Source organism: Pristiophorus japonicus, unplaced genomic scaffold (assembly GCF_044704955.1).
Source record: "Pristiophorus japonicus isolate sPriJap1 unplaced genomic scaffold, sPriJap1.hap1 HAP1_SCAFFOLD_510, whole genome shotgun sequence".
In the NCBI taxonomy this organism is placed as follows: Eukaryota; Metazoa; Chordata; class Chondrichthyes; family Pristiophoridae; genus Pristiophorus; species Pristiophorus japonicus.
Window position 1 is genome coordinate 213,525 of NW_027254416.1, and position 18,085 is coordinate 231,609.

At 44.1% G+C, this 18,085-nt stretch overlaps 1 long non-coding RNA gene across 8 annotated transcripts in view; it reads right to left on the reverse strand.

Moving 5' to 3' along the window:
• LOC139253754 (uncharacterized) overlaps positions 1 to 16,171 on the reverse strand; it is a 52,673-nt gene extending 36,502 nt beyond the window's left edge. For 2 of the 8 annotated variants that reach the window (XR_011591979.1, XR_011591977.1), the window contains exons 1-4: positions 16,040 to 16,166; positions 14,771 to 14,857; positions 14,259 to 14,372; positions 11,764 to 11,852 (exon numbers count right to left, since the gene is read on the reverse strand). This is a non-coding gene — a long non-coding RNA (uncharacterized lncRNA). Of the gene's footprint in view, positions 1 to 11,763; positions 11,853 to 14,258; positions 14,373 to 14,766; positions 14,858 to 15,229; positions 15,436 to 16,039 lie in introns of those variants that run through there. The other 6 variants (XR_011591980.1, XR_011591983.1, XR_011591978.1 and 3 more) reach the window with 5 other exon arrangements.
• Positions 16,172 to 18,085: the final 1,914 nt, after the last annotated feature.

Below are 18,085 nucleotides of genomic sequence, written 5' to 3' on the forward strand. Positions count from 1 at the left end.
ACCCAGCATGTCCACGGCCACGACTGAAAGCCTCTGGGCCATGATCGCCACCCATGGCTTGCCCGACGTCCTTGTCAGCGACAATGGACCATGTTTCACCAGCTTGGAATTCAACGAGTTTATGACCCGCAATGACATCAACCATGTCAGGTCTGCTCCGTTTAAGCCCGCGTCTAATGGTCAAGCGGAGCGGGCAGTCCAAACAATCAAGCATAGCATGAAACGCGTGACAGACAGCTCCCTGCAGACCCGCTTGTCTCGCATTCTATTCAGTTACCAGATGCGACATCAGTCACTTACCGGGGTTCCCCCAGCAGAATTGTTAATGAAGAGAGCCCTCAAAACCAGGCTCTCTCTCGTTCTCCCGGATCTTAATGATCATGTGGAAACCCAGCGATACCAGCAGAACATGTACCACGATCGCGCGGCTGTTTCACGTGACATTGATGTTAACGATCCTGTGTTTGTCCTGAATTACAGTCATGGACCCAAGTGGGTTGCTTACACTGTTTTGACCAAGGAAGGGAATAGGGTGTTTATAATCAAACTGTTAAATGGCCAAATGTGCAGAAAGCATTTAGATCAGATCAAATTGCGATTTACTGACAACCAGGAACGACTTGAAGAGGACATCACCAGCGAAGTTCCACCAACACACACCCAACCAGCAATCGACCTCTCTGTCAATCACAAGGATTCCTGACAGTCCGGTCAGACCAGCTACAGTGCAGTGCATTAATGGTCCAACCAACTCACAACACGCCATGGTTTGAACTTAGATGATTAACCAGGGAGTGAAGAGCTCCGGATCGCCTCAACTTGTATATAACTTGACTGAAGACTTTTGGGGGGGGGGGGGGAGTGATGTTATGTATGTAAATATAATACTTGCCATCAGAGGGTGCGACTGTTGGAGTTCTAATGGTCACCTGCGCACACGTGCAGGGCCAGTATAAAGGATTGTCTGCCATACTTTTTCAGCACTCTGGAGTTGTAATAAAGAAGACTAAGGTCACACTAAGTTTAGCTCACAGTACTCAGCCTCGTGGAGTTCTTCTATACACAACAACAGGCAATTAGGGATGGCCAATAAATGCTGGCCTTGCCAGCGATGTCCTCATTCCATAAATGAATAAGATTGGGGAATTAATAATGGGGAACAGGGAAATGATGTTAAACAAATATTTTGTATCGGTCTTCATGGTAGAAGACACGAAGAACAACCCAATAGTGGATAATCAAGGGGCTTATAGGTACTAATGAAGTTGGGGAGGGGTTAAACAAATATGACAGGTGGATGGAAACCTCTGCAGGGAGAGAGAGAGAAGTAGAATGGGGGCAGAAGCAAAAGATAGAAAGAAGAAAAGTAAAAGTGGAGGGAAAAGAATGGGGCTGCGGAATACCAAAGGGCAGAAAACGCTAGTGGGAGTCGTGTACAGACCACCAAACAGTAGTAGTGAGGGACAGCATCAAACAAGAAATTAGGGATGCATGCAATAAAGGTACAGCAGTAATCATGGACAACATTAATCTACATACAGATTGGGCTAACCAAACTGGTAGCAATATGATGGAGGAGGATTTCCTGGAGTGTATTAGGGATGGTTTTCTGGACCAATATGTCGAGGAACCAACTAGAGGGTTGGCCATCCTAGACTGGGTGTTGTGTAATGAGAGAGGACTAATTAGCAATCTTGCTGTGCGAGGTCTCTTGGGGAAGAGTGATCATAATATGGTAGAATTCTTTATTAAGATGGAGAGTGACACAGTTAATTCAGAGACTAGGATCCCGAACTTAAGGAAAGATAATTTCGATGGTATGAGACGTGAATTGGCTAGAATAGACGGGCAAATGATACTTAAAGTGTTGACGGTGGATAGGCAATGGCAAACATTTAAATATCACATGGATGAACTTCAACAATTGTACATCCCTGTCTGGAGTAAAAATAAAACGGGGAAGGTGGCTCAACCTTGGCTAACAAGGGAAATTAAGGATATTGTTAAATCCAAGGAAGAGGCATATAAATTGGCCTGTAAAAGCAGCAAACCTGAGGACTGGGAGACATTTATAATTCAGCAGAGGAGGACAAAGGGTTTAATTAGGAGGGGGAAAATAAAGTATGAGAGGAAGCTTGCCGGGAACATAAAAACTGACTGCAAAAGCTTCTATAGATATGTGAAGAGAAAAAGATTAGTGAAGACAAATATAGGTCCCTTGCAGTCAGATTCAGGTGAATTTATAATGGGGAACAAAGAAATGACAGACTAGTTGAATAAATACTTTGGTTCTGTCTTCACGAAGGAAGACACAAATAACCTTCTGGAAGTACTAGGGGACCGAGGGTCTAGCGAGAAGGAGGAACTGAATTAAATCCTTATTAGTCAGGAAATTGTGTTAGGGAAATTGATGGGATTAAAGGCCGATAAATTCCCAGGGTCTGATAGTCTGCATCCCAGAGTACTTAGGGAAAGTGGCCCTAGAAATAGTGGATGCATTGGTAATCATTTTCCAACAGTCTATCGACACTGGATCAGTTCCTATGGACTGGAGGGTAGCTAATGTAACACCACTTTTTAAAGAAGGAGGGAGAGAAAACAGGTAATTATAGACTGGTTAGCCTGACATCACTAGTGGGGAAAATGTTGGAATCAATTATTAAAGATGAAATAACAGCGCATTTGGAAAGCAGTGACAGGATCGGTCCAAGTCAGCATGGATTTATGAAAGGGAAATCATGCTTGACAAATCTTCTGTAATTTTTTGAGGATGTAACTAGTAGAGTGGACAAGGGAGAACAGGCTTTTGACAAGGTTCCACACAAGAGATTGGTGTGCAAAATTAAAGCACATGGTATTGGGGGTAATGTACTGACGTGGATAAAGAACTGGTTGGCAGACAGGAAGCAGAGAGTCGGGATAAACGGGTCCTTTTCAGAATAGCAGACAGTGACTAGTGGGGTGCCGTAGGGCTCAGTGCTGGGGCCACAGCTATTTACAATATATATTAAGAATTTGAATGAAGGAACTGAGTGTAATATCTCCAAATTTGCAGATGACACTAAACTAGGTGGTGGTGTGAGCTGTGAGGAGGATGCTAAGAGGCTGCAGAGTGACTTGGACAGGTTAGGTGAATGGGCAAATGCATGGCAGATGCAGTATAATGTGGATAAGTGTGAGGTTTTCCAGTTTGGGGGCAAAAACACAAAGGCAGAATATTATCTGAATGGCGGCAGATTAGGAAAAGGGGAGGTGCAACGAGACCCGAGTGTCATGGTACATCAGTCATTGAAAGTTGCATACAGGTACAGCAGGCGGTGAAGGCGGCAAATGGTATGTTGGCTTTCATAGCTAGGGGATTTGAGTATAGGAGCAGGGAGGTCTTACTGCAGTTGTACAGGGCCTTGGTGAGGGCTCACCTGGAATAGTGTGTTCAGTTTTGGTCTCCAAATCTGAGGAAGGTCGTTCTTGCTATTGAGGGAGTGCAGCGAAGGTTCACCAGACTGATTCCTGGGATGACGGGACTGACATATGAGGAGAGACTTGATCGACTGGGCCTTTATTCACTGGAGTTTAGAAGAATGAGAGAGGATCTCATTGAAACATATAAAATTCTGACGGGACTGGATAGGTTCGATGCAGGAAGAATGTTCCTGATATTGGGGAAGTCCAGAACCAGGAGACACAGTCTAAGGATAAGGGGTAAGCCATTTCGGACTGAGATGAGGAGAAAACTCTTCACTCAGAGAGTTGTTAACTTGTGGAATTCCCTATCGCAGAGAGTTGTTGATGCCAGTTCATTGGATATATTCAAGAGGAAGTTGGATATGGCCCTTCGGGAACATTCTTCCTGCATCGAACCTGTCCCATCCCATCAGAATTTTATAAGTTTCTATGAGATCCCCTCTCATCCTTCTAAACTCCAGTGAATACAGGCCCAGTCGATCCAGTCTCTCCTCATATGTCAGTTCAGCTATCCCAGGAATCAGTCTGGTGAACCTTCGCTGCACTCCCTCAACAGCAAGAATGTCTTTCCCCAGATTAGGAGACCAAAACTGTACACAATATTCAAGGTGTGGCCTCACCAAGGCTCTGTACGACTGCAGTAAGACCTCCCTGCTCTTCTACTCAAATCCTCTCGCTATGAAGGCCAACATACCATTTGCCTACTTCACCGCCTGCTGAACCTGCATGCCTACTTTCAATGACTGATGAACCATGACACCCAGATCTCATTGCACCTCCCCTTTTCGTAATCTGTTACCATTCAGATAATATTCTGCCTTCCTGTTTTTGCCACCAAAGTGGATAACCTTACATTTATCCACATTATACTGCATCCGCCATGCATTTGCCCACTCACCTAACCTGTCCAAGTCACCCTGCAGCCTCTTAACATCCTCCTCACAGCTCACTCTGCCACCCAGCTTAGTGTTATCTGCAAACCCAGAGAGTGGTGAACCTGTGGAATTCTCTACCACAGAAAGTTGTTGAGGCCAATTCACTAAATATATTCAAAAAGGAGTTAGATGAGGTCCTTACTGCTAGGGGGATCAAGGGGTATGGCGAGAAAGCAGGAATGGGGTACTGAAGTTGAATGTTCAGCCATGAACTCATTGAATGGCGGTGCAGGCTAGAAGGGCCGAATGGCCTACTCCTGCACCTATTTTCTATGTTTCTATGTTTCTATGTTTCTATATTACACTCAATTCATTCATCCAAATCATTAATGTATATTGTAAATAGCTGGGATCCCAGCATTGAATCTTGCGGTACCCCACTAGTCACTGCCTGCCATTCTGAAAAGCACCCATTTATTCCTACTCTTTGTTTCCTGTCTGCCAACCAGTTCTCTATCCACATCAATACATTAACCCCAATACCATGTGCTTTAATTTTGCACACTAATCCACTGGCTCTCCCTTGTCCACTCTACTAGTTACATCCTCAAAAAATTTCAGAATATTTGTCAAGCATGATTTCCCTTTCATAAATCCATGCTGACTTGGACCGATTCTGTCACTGCTTTCCAAATGCGCTGCTATTACATCTTTAATAATTGATTCCAACATTTTCCCCACTAGTGGTATCAGGTTAACCGGTCTATAATTCCCTGTTTTCTTTCTCCCTCCTTTTTTAAAAAGTGGGGTTACATTAGCTACCCTCCAATCCATAGGAACTGATCCAGAGTCTATAAAATGTTGGAAAATGACCACCAGTGCTATTTCTAGGGCCACTTCCTTAACTTCTCTGGGATGCAGACTATCAGACTCTGGGGATTTATCAGCCTTCAATCCCATCAATTTCCCAAACACAATTTCCTGACTAATAAGGATTTCCTTCAGTGCCTCCTTCTCGCTAGACCCTCGGTCCCCTAGTATTCCGGAAGGGTTATTTGTGTCTTTGTTAATGAAGACAGAACCAAAGTATTTGTTCAATTGGTCTGCCATTTCTTTGTTCCCCATTATAAATTCACTTGATTGTGACTGCAAGGGACTAATCTTTTTCTCTTCACATATCTATAGAAGCTTTTGCAGTCAGTTTTTATGTTCCCTGCAAGCCTACTCCCATACTCTATTTTCCCTCTCCTAATTAAACCCTTTGTTCGCCTATAATGAATTCTAAATTTCTCCCAGTCCTCAGGATTGCTGCTTTTTCTGGCCAATTTATATGCCTATTCTTTGGATTTAACACTATTCCTAAGTTCCCTTGTTAGCCACGGTTGAACCACCTTCCCCGTTTTACTTTTACGCCAGACAGAGATGTACAATTGTTGAAGTTCATCCATGTGATCTTTAAATGTCTGCCACTGCCATCCGCCGTTAACCCTTTAAGTATCATTCATCAGTCTATCCTAGCCAATTCACATCTCATACCATCGAAGTTACTTTTCCTTAACTTCAGGATCCTAGTCTCTGAATTAACTGTGTCACTCTCCATCTTAATGAAGAATTCTACGATATTATGGTGACTCTTCCCCAAGGGACCTCGCACAACAAGATTGCTAATTAATCCTCTCTCATTACACAACACCCAGTCCAGGATGGCCAGCTCTTTGACATATTCGTCTTGAAAACTATCCCTTATACACTCCAGGAAATCCTCCTCCACCGTATTGCTATCAGTTTGGTTAGCCCAATCTATATGTAGATTAAAGCCACCCATGATAACTGCTGTAGCTTTATTGCACGCATCCCAAATTTCCTGTTTGATGCCATCCCCAACCTCACTACTACTGTTTGGTAGTCTGTTCACAACTCCCACTAGCGTTTTCTGCCCTTTGGCGTTCCACAGCTCTACCCATACAGATTCCACATCATCCAAGCTAATGTCCTTCCTTACTCTTGTGTTAATCTCCTCTTTAACCAGCAACGCTACCCCACCTCCTTTTCCTTTCTGTCTATCCTTCCTGAATATTGAATACCCCTGGATGCTGAGTTCCCAGCCTTGGTCTCCCTGGAGCCACGTCTCCGTAATTCCAATTACATCATATCCGTTAACAGCTATCTGCGCAGTTAATTCATCCACCTTATTACGAATGCTCCTCACATTGAGACACACAGCCTACAGGCTTGTTTTTTTTAAACACTCTTTGTCCTTTTAGAATTATGTTGTAATGTGACCCTTTTTGATTTTTGCCTTTGATTTCTCTGCCCTCCACTTTTCCTTATCTCCTTTTTACCTTTTGGTTCTGCCCCCATTTTACTTCCCTCTGTCTCCCTGCATAGGTTCCCATTCCCCCTACCATATTAGTTTAAACCCTCCCCAACAGCACTAGCAAACACTCCCCCCTAGGACATTGGTTCCAGTCCTGCCCAGGTGCAGACCGTCCGGTTTGTACTGGTCTCACCTCCCCCAGAACCAGTTCCAATGTCTCAGGAATTTGAATCACTCCCTCTTGCACCATTCCTCAAGCCACGTATTCATCTTAACTATCCTGTAATTCCTACTCTGACTAGCACGTGGCACCGGTAGCAATCCTGAGATTACTACCTTCAAGGTCCTACTTTTAAAATTTAACTCCGAGCTCCCTAAATTCAGCTTGTAGGGCCTCATCCCGTTTTTTACCTATATCGGTACCTATATGCACCACGACAACTGGCTGTTCACCCTCTCCCTCCAGAATGCCCTGCAGCCGCTCCAAGACATCTTTGACCCTTGCACCAGGGAGGCAACATACCATCCTGGAGTCTCGATTGTGGCCGCAGAAACGCCTATCTATTCCCCTTACAATAGAATCCCCAATCACTATAGCTCTCCCACTCTTTTTCTTGCCCTCCTGTGCAGCAGAGCCACCCATGGTGCCATGAACTTGGCTGCTGCTGCCTTCCCCTGATGAGCCCCCCATCTCCCCCAACAGTACCCAAAACGGTATATCTGTTTTGGAGGGAGATGACTGCAGGGAATCCCTGCACTATCTTCCTTCCACTGCTCTTCCTGCTGGTCACCCATTCCCTATCTGCCTGTGTAACCTTTACCTGTGGTGTGACCAACTCACTCAACATGCTATTCATGACATCCTCAGCATCGCGGATGCTCCAAAGTGAATCCATGCGCAGCTCCAGTGCCGCAATGCGGTCTGTCAGGAGCTGCAGTTGGACATACTTCCTGCATACATAGTAGTCAGGAACACTGGAAGAGTCCCCGATTTCCCACAGAGCACAGGAAGAGCATGACAAAGGTAATCATGTTTGACAAATTTGCTACAGTTCTTTGAGGATGTAACAAGCAGAGTGGATAAGGGGGAACCAGTGGATGTGGTGTATTTGGATTTCCAGAAGGCATTCGATAAGGTGCCACATAAAAAGTTACTGCACAAGATAAAAGCTCATGGGGTTGGGGGTAATATAATTAGCATGGATAGAGGATTGGCAAATAGTGACTAGTGATGTTCTGCAGGGATCAGTGCTGGGTCCTCAACTATTTACAATCTATATTAATGACTTGGATGAAGGGACCGAGTGTAATGTAGCCAAGTTTGCTGATGATACAAAGAAGGGTGGGAAAGCAAATTGTGAGGAGGTCACAAAAAATCTGCAAAGTGATATAGACAGGCTAAGTGAGTGGGCAAAAATTTGGCAGCTGGAGTATAATGTAGGAAAATGTGAGGTTATCCACTTTGGCAGAAATAATAGAAAAGCAAATTATAATTTAAACGGAGAAAAATTGCAAAGTGCTGCAGTACAGAGACCTGGGAGTCCTTGTGCATGAAACACAAAAAGTTAGCATGCAGGTACAGCAAGTAATCAGGAAGGCAAATGGAATGTTGACCTTTATTGCAAGGGGTTGAAGTATAAAAGCAGAGAAGTCCTGCTACAACTGTACAGAGTATTGGTGAGGTCACACCTGGAGTATTGTATACAGTTTTAACCTCTGTATTTAAGGAAGGATATACTTGCATTGGAGGCAGTTCAGAGAAGGTTCACTAGGTTGATTCCGGAGATGAGTGGGTTAATTATGAAGATAGGTTGAGCCTATACTCATTAGAATTCAGAAGAATGAGAGGCGGTCTTATTGAAACATAAAAGATTACGAGGGGGCGCGACAAGGTAGATGCAATAAGGATATTTCCACTCATAGGGGGAAACTAGAACTAGGGGACATAGTTTCCGAATAAGGGGTCACCCATTTAAAACTGAGATGAGAGGAATTTATTCTCTCAGGTGGTTGTAAATCTGTGGAATTCTCTGTCCCAGAGAGCAGTGGCGGCTGGGCCATTAAATATACTTAAGGTGGAGATATACAGACTTTTGAGCGTTAAGGGAATAAAGGATTATGGGGAGCGGGCAGGGAAGTGGAGGTGAGTCCATGATCAGACCAGCTACGTTCTTACTAAATGGCAGAGCAGGCTCGAGGGGCCAAATGGCGTGCTCCTATTTCTTCTGTTCTCATTACACAGTACCAGATCTAAGATAGCCTGCTCCCTGGTTGGTTCTGCAAAGTACTGTTAAAGGAAATTATCCCGGATACACACTGTGAATTCTTCCTCAAGGCTACCTTGGCCAATTTGATTTGTTCAATCAATATGAAGATTAAAATTGCCCATGATTATTCCTGTTAATTTTTTACAAGCCTCCATTATTTCTTAATTTATATTCCATCCAACAGTGTAGCTACTGTTAGGGGGACTTTCGACTACACCCACCAGTGAGTGTAGTATTTATGTTGTATCTGTCAGTCTCTGGTTAGCGAGTGTGGCTTTTCCTTTATACCTGTAAGTTTATGGTATGGAAGAGAGATTTTCACTCTGTACCTGTCACTTACTGGTAAGTGAGTGTGGGTTTAATTCTGTATCTTTCATTCTCTGGTATATGAGTGTGAATTTTACTCTGTATATAACAGTTTTTAGTGTGTGTGTGTGTGTGTGGATTTCACTCTATACTGGTCAGTCTCTGGTATGTTAGTTTGCGATTCCTCTATCCCAGTCAGTTTCTGTTACGTATTCTGTACCCATCAGTTTCTGAAATGCGAGTGTGCATTTTACTCTGTTCATGTCTGTTTCTACTCTGTGATTGTGGGTTTTCCTCCGGCACTGTCAATTTTTGGAATTTGAGTGTTGATTTTCTTTGTGAGTGTGGTTTTACTCTTTATTTGTCAGTGTTTGATATGTGAGTGTGGGTTGTAATCTGTATCCATCAGTTACTGGTGTGTGTGTGTGTGGCTTTCACTCTCTGGTATATGTGTGGATTGTATCTGTAAATTTCAATCTCTGGTAGGCGTGTGTGGGTTTTACTCTCGGTTAGTTTCAGGTAATGTGGGCTTTTGTCTGTATCTGTCTATTTCTGGTATTTGAGTGGGGCTTCATTCTGCAACTTTCAGTTTCTCTGATGTGAATGTGGGTTTTAGCGCTGTACCTGTCAGTTTCAGGAATGGGAGTGTGGGGTTTTACACTGTACCTGTCAGTTTGTGTTACGTGAGTAAGTGTTCAATCAGTACAATAACTCCCAGTTTCTGGTAAGGGAGTGCATATTTCAGTCTGTATCTATTACTCGCGAGGATGTGTGTGAGAGTTTTATTCTTTATCTGTCAGTCTCTGGGATTTGAGTGTGGGTTTTTCTCTGTATCTGTCAGTTTCTGGTATATGTATTTGGGTATTATCTGTATGTATCAATCTCGGTAACATGATTGTGTATTTTTGTCAATCTTTCACTCTCTGGGATGTGAGTGCAGATTTTATTCTTTATCTGTCACTCACTTTTATGTGTGTGTGGATTTTACTCTACAGTGGTCATTCTCTGGGATGTGAGTGTGATCTTCACTCTGTATCTATTAGTCTTTGGTGTGAGTATGGGGTTTACTCTGTATCCATCAGTCTATGGTATGTGAGTGTGGGTATTATTCTGTGAATGTCAGTCTATGGTATGTGTATGTGGATTTTCCTCCTGTCAGTTTCTGCTATGCGAACGTGTGTTTTATTCAAGTGTGTGAATGTGGATTTCACTCTGTACCGGTCAGTCTCTTGTGTGTGAGTGTGGCACTTTTTAGCTGTACCTGTCTGTTTCTGTTATGAGTGGGGTTATAGTCTATTTGTCACAGTTTCTGTTATGTGAGTGTGCAGTTTACTACATTCTACCTGTCTGTCACTGGTATGTTAATATGTGTATGTTTTCTGTACCCATCAGTTGCTATTATATGAATGTTGATTTCATTCTGTGCCTTTAAGTGTCTGGTACAGCTGTGGTATTGTGGGTTTGACATTAAATCAATCAGTCACTTTCAGGTGAGTGTTGATTTTGCTCTGTCACTCTCTGATATGTGTTTTATTCTGTATCTGTCCGTCTCTGAGAAATGAGTGTTGGTTTCATTCTGTATCTATCGGTGTCTGATATTTGAGTTAGGGTTTTAATCAGTACCTGTAAGATTCTGTTACAGGGGTGTGGGTATTACTCTGTATCTATCAGTCTCTGGAATGTGAGTGTGGGTATTACTCTGTATCTATCGGTCTCTGGAATGCAAAAATGTTTTTTTTCTGTACCTGTCAGTTTCTGGTGAGTGACTGTGGAGTTCACTCTCTAACTATCTGTCTCTGGTATGTGAGTGTGAGTATTTGTCTGTAGCTGTAAGTGCCTGGTACGGGAGTGTGGGTTTCACTGTCAGTCAGTCAGTCAATCTCAGGTACTGTAAATGATTGAAAAAGAATCACAATCTGTCATTCAATGTGTCTGAGTGTATAAATCATTATGTTTCTCTCAGTCTCTGGTACTGTTTGAGAGTGTGGGATTGATTATGTATCTGTTAGACTGGTGATGTGTGAGAGTGTGGGATTGATAATGTATCTGTTAGACTGGTGATGTGTGTGAGTGTGAGATTTATTATGTAATTGACAGTCTCTTGTACTGAGCTATTCTTGCTCTGTGTGACTGTTGGATTTGGTTCCTTCTCCACCTGCTGTAGGCGGATGATAGTTTGCGATTATCGATGACTGTCTCAGGAGGAGGTTTGGTTCAGTCCATTACCTCCATTTCTCTGCTCTTGTATGTTAGCCGTTGGGTTTGAGAGTCATTGTACAGACACGAGTGTGAATTGACACTGTCAGTGTCTGTTCGTGTGTGTGAGTAAGGGAGTGAAATTGGATCTGCCTTTCAATGCGATATGATTGGACTTTGAAACAACACATTATTGTACTGCTCCAAGTGACTGTGGGATTCATAATATAACTCTGGAAATTTGGATCACTGTGGGACTGACAGCTTCTGCTGCCTGTAACAATAGGATTGAGGTCAGTTCTGTGTCTCTGCATTCTGAGAGTGATAATGTACTTACTGTGTGCGAGAAGGAGCTGCCTGCACTGTTCCTTGTGTTCTGGGTTGAGGAAAGATCAAATTTATTCTGGCTTGGTGAAGTATTTTGCTCTGAGAATAATAATAGGAAAACACTATTAGTTATGATATGGACAGCCAATGGAGAGAATATAAAAATAAAGTTATAATTCATGTGTTTGTGTTCAATAAAGTAAAGTATCTGGAGAGAGGAATCTGCGATACAAACAGTGTCCTTGTCTGATCTCACTGCAGTACAGCAGCACTCAGGTGAGTAAGGGACTTTGCATAGGACGGTTCTATAGTAAGTTATCAGCATCCAGACACAACACAAACCCAGCACTGGTCCATGAATGGGACCACCCGATTGGCACAGTTCAGGTTGATATCTCCCGCTTCCATGGGACTACCTGTAAAATTCTGAATTGCTTCCTGGAATATAACCACAGGTACCTGTACAACAATTGTTCTCAGTCTATTGAAACAGAGTTAATGGCCTGTGTCATTAACAGATTGTCACAGTTACCAGATGCTGATGTATCTGAGGGGGCGACAATGTATCGCTCGATCACCAGCAACATGGTTCTGAAGAATTCAATGCACCAAAACAAAATAACCCATTTTTGAAATGACTCCAATCACATTCCTCTTCTGGTGCCTGCAATAGATGCACTTTGTGACACTCCTCACATCCTCACTCTCAGGCTGTGTTTCCACTGTTCAATGTCCAAGAACAACAGACACGGTGAGATTGGAACTGAATCAGGAACATTCACTACTGATTTGGGGAAAGAAAGCAGCACTGATTTGAAAGAGCGAGGTGATTTACTTTCTCTGTTACCTTGCACCGTACACACACATCCCGAGAATGGGCTCCTCCTTCCCCCACTCACTCCATGCTCCAAAACTAGTTTCTACTCCACTCTGCCTCTTACAGACAGCCCCCGACTGCCGCTGAACTTACCCCGACTCAAAGCCCATCTGCGGACACAGTCCCAATGCGATGAGCTGCTGTAAGGTGGCTGCTGTTTGCTCCCTTACTCGGGCCTGGGATATCTCCGCTCCCTGATGTGTTCAACGATCATCAGCCCGGCACAGAGGAAACGGCAGCCGCTGACAGAGCTGGAGGAGGGGAGCTCGCATGGGCCCTTCCTGTCAGTTTAAACACTGTGTGCGGAGGGGAGGAGCAGCATGTATTTAGCGCATGCTCAGACCATCTTTTTGTCACAAATTAAATTAGCAAAAATGGGATTGTTTCACAAGTTGCTTTTATCACTAATTAAATGGGCCACATTGAAAAAAACGATTGTGTGAGCCTGACACTGGAGAAAGGGTGCCTAAACTGTTCTACTCGTTCCATCAGTCACTGGTGTGTGTGTGTTTCCCGGTCAGTTTCCAATAGGCGAGTATGGGTTTTACTTGCATATTATTGCTCAGATACGTGGGTGTGGGTTTCATACTGTACCTGTCAGTTTCTGCTATGTGAATGTGGGATTTATTCTGTACCTGTCAAGTTTTGATGTGAGTGTAGGTTTTATTCTGTATCTGTCAGTTTCTGGTATCTAAGCGAATCTTTATCTGTACCTGTCAGTTTCTGTTATGTGAGCGTGTGTTTTATCATATACCTGTCAGTTTCTGTTATGTGAGTGTGTACTTTAACCTATATCATCAGCTTCTGGTATGTCAGTTTTTCGGATCGGAGTATGGATTTTATTCTGTACCTTTCAGATTCCGGTATGAGAGTATGGGGTTGAATCGGTACCTGTCAGTTTCTGATATGTGACTGTGGTTTTAACCTGTACCAGTCACTTTCTGGTATCTAAGTGTGGATTGCATTCTATACCTGTCAGTTTCTGGAATCTGGGTGTTGATTGTATTCTGTACCTGTCAGTTTCTGCTTTGTGAATGTGGGTTTTATTCTGTACTTGTCAGTTCCTGCTGTGAGTGTAGGAATGAATATGTACCTGTCAGTTTCTGGGATGTGATTGTGTTTTTTTTTCTGTACCGTCAGTTTGTAGTAGATGTGTGGGGTGTCAGTTTCTGGTATCTGAGTGTGGATTTTTACCTTTATATGTCAGTTTGTGCAATGTGAATGTGGGATTCATTCTAGATCTCTCATTCTGGGGTAAGCGAGTGTGTGGTTCCTCTGTACCTGTTAGTTTCTGGTATGAGAGTGTGGGATTTATTCTGTACCTGTCATTTTCTGGTATGAGAGAGTGGGTTTTATCCTATATTTGTGAAATTTACAGATCAGAGATGACCCCAACAGACAATAGTTTTGCACATTATATTGGACGAATGCGATTCAGAAATATTTGGAGTAGAGACGAGCTATTAGTACATTACATAAACCATATCTGTCAGTGATGCAGTGAGTGTGGGATTCATTCTGTATCTGTCAGTTTGTGGTACAGTGAGTGAGTGTGGGATTCACTCTGTATGTGTCATAAATGCAAGTGTTTGTTGTTGCTGTAGAAATGAAGATTTTCAGTTACTTACGTGGTTAACATTTACGCAGAAGAAAATGTCAGAAGCAGCCTCTTGGATAACAGTCGGGAAAGTGCTGTTACTGGTGAGATCACGATTTGCTTGATGCAAACTTGGCTAATAACCCTAGAGGTGATGGAAAAGAAAGCAACATTTTGGGACGTTTGAGCGAGATGAGAAAACATAATCAGCGTGAGGAGCCCGATCAGAGAGCTGGTGGGCAAGAAGCATTGAGCTCCAGTTTACTGCCGATGCTATTTCCAAAACAACGGAGAAGAACAGTCCCTGGATCTAGGAACTTGAGGAGGCCTTTCAGCACATGGAACCTGTTAGAGAAACAGAACTCCCTCCCTAACAGCACTGTGGGAGTACCATCATCACACGCACGGCAGCCGTTGACGAAGGTGGCTCACCACCATCTTCTCCAGGGCAATTAGGGATGGGCGATAAATGCTGGCCTTACCAGCAACACCGACATCCAGTAAACAAATAAAAAAAAGGCAAATCATCCCTTCTGTACCTACTGTGTGTGAGGAGGAGCTGGTTGCACTGTTCCTTATGTCTCAGGTGGTGGAAACTTCACATTTGTTCTGGTTCCTTCAATTCCTTGCCTGTAGGAGGAGAAGGTATCTCTGATCATTCAAGAATAGGAGAGGTAGAAAAGACTAAAGTGATGAATGTAATCGTTCAATTAGTAATCATTATGAACATTCACAAAGGGAAGCCAGCGATACAAACAGTGTCAGTGTCTGACTCCACTGCAGTATTGCAGCACTCAGCTTCTACACACCAAGTGTGTTGGGCAGATTTACAGCAATTTACTGACATCCAGACACAACCCAACCCCTGCTTCAGGAATGGGACGACCCGATGGAGCACGGACTTTTACACAACTCAGATTGCTGCTCCCCTCTCCCAGGGCACTAACCGTTCAACCAAAAACAAAGAGCCGCTGTTTAAAACGTGTCCTTTACATTTCTCACCCAGTGCCTGCAATAGATGCTCCTTGTATAAATCCTCAGTGTCCGGCTCTGCTTCCACCGCTCACTGTCCAATGATCATCATCATAGGCAGTCCCTCGGAATCGAGGAAAACTTGCTTCCACTCATGAAGTGAGTTCTTTGGTTGCTGAACAGTCCAATACGAGAGCCAGAGTCCCTGTCACAGATGGGGCAGATAGTCGTTGAGGGAAGTGGGGTGGGGGGGCGAGACTGGTTTGTCGCACACTCTTTCCGCTGCTTGCGCGTGATTTCTGAATGCTCTCGGCGATGAGAGTCGAGGTGCTCAGCGCCCACCTGGATGCACTTCCTTCACTTTGGGCGGTCTTGGGCCAGGGCCTCCCAGGTGTCAGTGGGGATGTCGTACTTTATCAGGGAGGCTTTGAGGGTGTCCTTGTAATGTTTCCGCTGCCCACCTTTGGTTCGTTTGGGGTGAAGGAGTTCCGAGTGGAGCACTTGCTTTGGGAGTCTCGGACAACAAACACGGTGAGACTGGAACTAAAGCAGGAACGTTCACTACTGGTTTGGAGGGAGAAAGCAGCAATGATTGTAAACAGCAGATCCTTCCCATTCTGTCTCCCTTACCCGGGACACACGCTATCCACACACAACTCGAGAATGGCCTCTCCCTTCACCCACTCACTGAGACCAGTTCTTGATCCACTCCGCCTGTTACACACAGCCTCCGACTCCCCCTGAACTTCCCCCGGACTCAGTGCCGATCTCGGAGCCCATCTGCGGACACGCTCCCAAAGCGATGTGCTGCTATAAGGAGGCTGCTGCTCGCTGTCTTACCCCGGGGCCGCGGTGTCTCTATTCCCGGCTGTTTAAAGCATCTTCTTCCGCTCAGAGTGAATGACGATTACAGGCAGGGCTGGGGGAGGGGAGGGCGCATGTGCTCTTCTGCTCACTGGAAATCGACACAGGGGGCGGGGCTTATCCACGCATGCGCAGTCTAGAATCAGCAAAGTGAACTTTCCCAATTCACTTTAATCAGAGTATGAGCAAAGGAACTGGGCCTGGGGGAAAAGGACAGAAAATGTTTAAATTCCCTCTGAGATGCTCAATTTGGGATCATTCCGTGCACATTGTTTTTCTATTCATGAGCCTGTCCTCACAAAGCAATCCTGCAGAAACATCAGAGGGACAGGGGAAGTAGGAGTGTTTGCTGGGACTGTGCAGGAGTTAATATCTGACAGAAACTGTCCCAGTTTAGTTTAATCAGAGTGAAACACTGGGTCATAGAGTAATACCGAACGGCCCTTAGCTGCAAGATTACAGAGAGTACAACAGGCAAGTGAGGGTTAAATGTGGGACGTTGTTTCTCTCACTCTCTGACACTGTCCCGCAGTGTGGGATTAATAATGTGTCTGTCTGTGGTACAATATCAGTGTGAGACTTTAATTTCTGTCCCTCCAATGGGAACATTCAGGATAAAAGTAAACTTCACAGGTCAGTCTCGAACTGATACTGTGCATGTTTCTGTGTCTCACCGTCCTGCCTTGATCTCGATCTCTCTCTCCCTCTCTCTCTCTCAATCTCGTACTGTTTGTGAAGGCGGGATACTGTTATTTCACGTGATGTGGACACACTTGTGAGTACAACACTGGCACATAGAAACAAAGAAAATAGGTGCAGGAGTAGGCCATTCGGCCCTTCGAGCCTTCACCGCCATTCAATGAGTTTATGACTGAACATGCAACTTCAGTACCCCATTCCTGCTTTCTCGCCATACCCCTTGATCCCCCTGGTAATAAGGACTACATCTAACTCCTTTTTGAATATATTTAGTGAATTGGCCTCAACAACTTTCTGTGGTAGAGAATTCCACAGGTTCACCACTCTCTGGGTGAAGAAGTTTCTCCTCATCTCGGTCCTAAATGGCTTACCCCTTATCCTTAGACTGTGACCCCTAGCTCTCGACTTCCCCAACATTGGGAACATTCTTCCTGCATCTAACCTGTCTAAACCGGTCAGAATTTTCAACGTTTCTATGAGATCCCTTCTCATTCTTCTGAACTCCAGTGAATACAAGCCCAGTTGATCCAGTCTTTCTTGATATGTCAGACACTGTTTCTCTCTCTGGTGCTATACATGACAGTGTGGCACTGTTACTGAGTGTAATATGGAGACACTGATGCCAAGTGTAAGACTGATAATGTGTGTGCTCTCTCCCCCCAACTGGTGTTATACATGAATGTGTGATACTAGTGTTGACCCTAATATGCAGACACAGTTCGGGTGTTTAAGGCCCGTCTCTCTGCCGCTCACTCTGATAGCCATCTCTGGGTGATGAGGATGGGATGGATAGATCACTGTTAAATGTCCCTCAGTTTAGGAGGAGAGAGAGACAGACAAAGAAAGGCTGGTTGGGCGGTGAACACAATTTATATTTTCACGTTAATCAAACATATTTGCATATATGAAGGGGAAGTAATGTTTGACAAATTTGCTAGAATTCTTTGAGGATGTAATGAGAAGGGTGGATTAAGGGGAACCAGTGGATGTGATGTATTTGGACTTCCAGAAGGCATTTGACAAGGTGCCACATAAAACATTACTGCACAAGATAAAAGTTCACGGGGTTGGGGTAATATATTAGCATGGATAGAGGCTTAGCTAACTAACAGAAAACAGAGAGCTGGGATAAATGGTTCATGCTCTGGTTGGCAATCAGTAACCAGTGGCGTGCCGTAGGGGTCAGTGCTGGGACCCCCAACTATTTATAATCTATATTAACAACTTGGAAGAAAGGACCAAGTGTAACGTAGCCAGGTTTGCTGATGATACAAAGATGGGAGGGAAAAGCAATGTGTGAGGAGGACACAAAAAATCTGCAAA